This window comes from Grammomys surdaster, unplaced genomic scaffold, assembly GCF_004785775.1.
Source record: "Grammomys surdaster isolate TR1022 unplaced genomic scaffold, NIH_TR_1.0 169, whole genome shotgun sequence".
Classification (NCBI taxonomy): Eukaryota; Metazoa; Chordata; class Mammalia; order Rodentia; family Muridae; genus Grammomys; species Grammomys surdaster.
In genome coordinates, this window is record NW_021604617.1 from 7,146,370 (window position 1) to 7,151,482 (window position 5,113).

Here is a 5,113-nt window from a genome sequence, read left to right on the forward strand (position 1 = left end):
GAGTTCTTGGGTTGGGAATCCCCAGGCCAGGAGGCAGCTGGGGACCGACTGGTCTCAAGCCCTTGGCCTCTCAGGCACCAGTGAGAGGCCCAGGAAGGGTTGAGATGGGAGAGGGCGTATGGGCTGAATCGACCAGCAGCCGAAGGGGTGAGGGGGAGAAGCTCTGGTGGTGTCCTGTGGCAGGGAAAGGGCTTTTGGTCAGGTCAACTCCCTTGGCTGGGTCTCCACTGGCTTGGCTAGCTTGCTTGAATTGGCAGGCTCCGTGGCTGGAACACAGAGAGGTCCTTGGCAGGATATTAGGCAGCAGCTCTGTAGTTGAAGACCTCCACGGTTCTCCACTGTGGGCCCCAAAGATGAGAGGTAGTCCAGGTCTTAAGATATGGTCTTAAGATATTTATTGTCATGGTGGAAAATGGATGAAGCTGTTCCCTGTGTTCTCAGGGCAGGACTGAGGTTATATACCTTTTGCAAGTAGGAGGGTCTGGAAAGGAATGCTTAACTGGCTATGCCCTCTGGCCTTTAGGTGTCTCATGAATATGGAGATCTCTTGAGGCTCTGCAGCCTGCGGTCATGCCCTCTACCTGTGCTACATGACTAATGGCCACAAACCTCTCTTTGGGAGGGGCTGTAGAGGGGTGTGGTTATGTGAAAGCAATCAGGGCCCAGGAGCAAGGCCAAACACCTATCATCCCTTTAGGGTCTCCGAGGTTCGAGGCCTGTGCTCGACCAGGTACCCAGCTGCCTCTCACAACCCACCACTCACAGTGACTGGTGAAGGACAAGACTAATTCTCCCACTCTCATGACCCCCAGGGTCAAATTTCCCACCTGCCATAGATGGCAAGGGTTGAGCGAGGGAAGGAGGGCTTCTCTCTGTCATCCACGGCAACAGCCAGCATACAAGAAGCAGATCTGGCTTTCCTGTGCTCACACCCTTGAGGCCAGCCCACCTGTGCCCCCTCAACCAAGGTCAACTCTACTGTGCTGCCCAGGCAAAGTGCAGGGCCTGTTCTCCCAGGTGCTGTAGCTGCTGAGGGGCAGGGCCAGCTCTCCTGCTCTCCTGACTCCAGGGCCAGCTCTTTCAAGATAAACTGGTGAGGGGTGAGACCACTTCTGTACAGCCCTCAGATATCAACATGTCTCCAGATGGCAACCCAGACTAGGGACCTCCACCTGGCCTTTGGTGGTGAAAGACCCCTGCTGCTGCACAGTCAAGGACCCAGACATAGCTTCTGGTGGCAGCATAGGCCAGGACCCCACCATGGTCCCAGGTGGCATCACCGGCTAATCACATCAGGCTGTCCTCACTACCCTCAAGTCTCCAGTTCTGCCTCTCTTCATTGTGTCCACATCCTTCTGTTTCTCTTTATCTTCCATTTCTCCACCACTTACTTGCTCCTCTTAGTAGTGCCCGGGGTCTCTGAGTGTCTGTGGTCATCTCAGGAGTGGTCTCGGGAGTGCTATGCCTCACTTGTGCAGTATGGAGCTGGACAGGGATTCCTAGGCATGGTCTGCTTCCTGTCCAGGCCCCCTGGGTGCCTGACTGGTGGTTGTCTCGGGCTCACTTTTTTTGAGGGAGTGTTAGGCTGCTAACCATTCAGAACACTGAGGGTAGATATAGCCTTTCTCTGCCACCTTCTGACACACATGACACACAGAAGCCACACCTGCAATGACTCTAGGGTCAGTTCTCCCAACATCGTATGCCCAGTTAGTAACCTCCTGTGTAACATGTCCATGGGACTTTTTGTCATCAGCGTTTGTTTTATGTATCGATTTGAAGAAGGGATGTGTGGCTGTGTATTTCAATTGTTGAAGCCAGAAGTCAGTCTTGGGTGTCAGTCTTCCAATCCATTTTGGTTTTTTGAGTCAAGACCTTTTACTAGGATCTGGGCTCATTCATAAAAACTTTCTGTCTAGTAATTAAAAGATGAAAGGAGACAGGAAATGAAGCAAAGAGGGACTACCACATGGGGAAGGGAGGAGAGAACCCGGAGTTTCCTTCCACTGAACACTCACCCCTAAAGACAGCAGTCGTACTGAGTTAGAGCTCAGCCTAGTGAACTAAGCATGGTCACTTTAATGAGACTCATGAAGACCTGTTTCATTAGAGTCACATTCGTAGGTACCCAGAGTAAGAACTTCACAACAGCTATGGGGAAACCACAATTTAACTCACCACGCAGTCTGTTGGTTAGTTGGGAGCATAAGAATGTTGTCTCAGAATAACACCTTGGACCCTGTAGTCGTTCACTATGAGGGAAAAAAAAAAAAAACACTCTGGGAAGGAACATTTGCTAAGGTGACAAGATGAATCCAGAGTTCTTTAAGATAGTTAACTTGTGTCACTTTGAGACATATGGATTGACAGCTGAGGAAGAAGACAGAGTGAACACGAGAAAGAAACAAGAGCTGAGTAACGGAGCAGAGATACACGCATGGGGCAGAGTCTGGGCTGCAACAGCCGCTCCTCTGCCCTAGGCAGCTGTTTGCGATACACTGGCCCCCCACCCCCCCAGACTGCTTGCCTGCCTTGGGCTCCACATTTGGGTTAGCTGCCAATGTCCACACATTCCTTTCCCTCCCCCACCCCATGTGTGTGTGTGTGTCTGTCTGTCTGTCTATGTCTTTCTGTCTCTGTCTGTCTGTCTGTCTCTGTCTCTCTGTCTCTCTCTGTCTCTCTGTCTCTCTGTCTCTCTCTATCTCTGTCTCTCTCAGAAGCTGTTTCCCAAAGAAGAATGTTCACCTTGCACATTTTTTTATCATTCCTCCCTGTCTGCCTCAGTTTACCCGTTTAAGGTAACACATGAATTAGGAAGGGAATGGCCTTGTGGATCATCTGCCGTGACCTCATGTGTCCCCATATGTGTCCTCAAGAAGATGACTTTCTGAGGAACGTTTTTCTCATTGGAGGAAGTGAGTGGTTGGGGCCAGGCCTTTAGGTTTTAGGTTCAGTCCCTTTTCCTACTCCACCTCCACTTCCTGACTGTAGATGGAGTGTAACCAGCCTCCTCCTACACTTGCCTTTCAACCGTGATGGATTGCATTCTCACCAACTGTAATAAACCCTTCCTCTCTTGGGTAGACTCTTGTCAAGTATTTGGTCACAGCTTTGAGAACAGTAACCAGTACACCGTAAAAGTGTGTTATTAGTTACAATTCTGTCGCAGGCCTTGCTTTCATGCAGCTCACATGGATGGGGAGGGGTATGCATAGCAAATGAGAAGAGGACAGCTTGACGGGGGTGGGGCATAGTGAATCGGTATGCAAATGAGGACAGGGTAAGCCACTGAGAGTGACTGGGCGGGGCCAGGGCAGAAGGTGTTGGCCAGAGGAGGTTATTTTGAGGAGGAGATGCATGAGCTGGGGAGTGAGCCACAGAAGAAAGCCACACACCCAGGAATCTGAGGAAAAGATGCTGTCGCCACAGGGAGAAGCAAGGGTAAGGCCCATGTGGCAGAAACTGGAAGGAGTTTTACAGAATGGAGTTTGTATGGGCTGTGGGAGAGCGGGGGAGATTGGGGGTGTAGAACGAGGCTTAGTTCTGGTAGACTGCTATAATAATCATGGGTTTTACTTTACGATCAATGAGAAGCTAGTGGTATGAGTTGATTTCCATTTTATATCCAAGGTCACAAAGCCAGCAGATGAAAAAATGAAATATCACATGGTAATGTCACCACAGAGCCCTGTTCTCAACTATGCAACAAGCTGGCTTCGTGCAGGATTAGAAAGATGGAACCTAGTCTCCTTTGTTCACAGAGTTTCCAGGACAGTGGTTCTCAGTCTGTGGCAATCCTGTCCTCCAGGTTACACTTGACAAAGCCTAAAGATGTTTTTGGTTGGAACCATTTTTTGAGCAGAGTACCCTACTGCCAATCAGTAGAGAGAAGGCAAGGGCTTTTTGGACTAGCCCACAGTGGACAGGACAGATCACAGGGCAATGAATTGTCTGCTCTGAGTATCATTATTAGAGTTGTAAATATAGGGAACAACCTTGTCATTTATTTATACAGACAAAGACTCTGTCTAGCTTCCTCAATGTGTCTTCCTTAGCTTGGGAGAGCTTCTTCGAGCAGGTGTTACTCTCGGCAAGCATCACAGGCACCCTGAGACACAGTCTCCCCTCCATTTTACCACAAAGCCAGACAGATTTCAGCATCATGGGAGGCCCAGCAAATTGACAATCAGCGTGGAGAAGGGGAAACTGTGGGTTTGCTTGGGCTCGCCCCCTTTTAGAGACTGTGGCTGCTTTTCCTGGCACCTGAGTAGCCAGGCAGCAGATGAAATAAATCAAGCCATCCCTGGAAGCGGATGATGGAGGCTGTCTGGCTCCAGCCAAGACTAGATGCTGAAGCTGAAATGTCAGAGGAAGACCAGCTGCCCCTTAGACACCATCTTACGTCATTTGCACATGTGCATTCAGCATCTGTGATAACTGAACATGGGGGAGGGGGAGGTGCTTTCAATGACTGTGGATCAGCAGATGAGTTCACACGCCCTCCTGATAGACACGCGATCAGACCACACATCACAGTGTCTATTGAGTGACAACTCCCCTTTCACAAAATATTGATCAGTTTAGGGGGTTGACATATGCACATGTGCCTTCTCTTTCCAACCCCGTAGCTGACGATGCATCGCTTACACTTTACAAATGGCCCATCACGCACACTAAAATGAATCGGGTGCTTACCACATGCCACACACTCTCAGTATAGCCATACATCATCTCCTTGAGCCGTCCTGTCTTCATCTGGGTTCCTTCAAAAGCAAGCCTCAAAGCAAAAACTCAGGAGGCAGTAGCTAACTGTGTTGGGAGGTGACTGAAGCCAGGAGGCAGAGAAGGAAAAATCTATTAAGTTACATTGGCAAAGGAGCCACTGCTTAGGAAACTTGGGACTCCGGTCCCTGGAAGCTTCTAGAAGACCCTACAAAGCACGGCTCAGGTTTGTCTCTCCACAGAGAGGAGGCTTGGAACCTCCTTGACATGCTCCTGGAATAGGCACTCTGGAATGGGTCATCTTCACTACCTGTAGGTAAGCATATGAGGGCACTAAGCAGGCAGACCTTCCTGGAATGTGAGTGGTTCTCTCTCTCGGGTTGGGGTTCCA

General features: G+C 49.9%; 1 pseudogene; it reads right to left on the bottom strand.

The window, feature by feature from the left end:
* Positions 1-1,576: 1,576 nt before the first annotated feature.
* On the bottom strand, positions 1,577-1,688 carry LOC114620673 (annotated as a pseudogene).
* Positions 1,689-5,113: the final 3,425 nt, after the last annotated feature.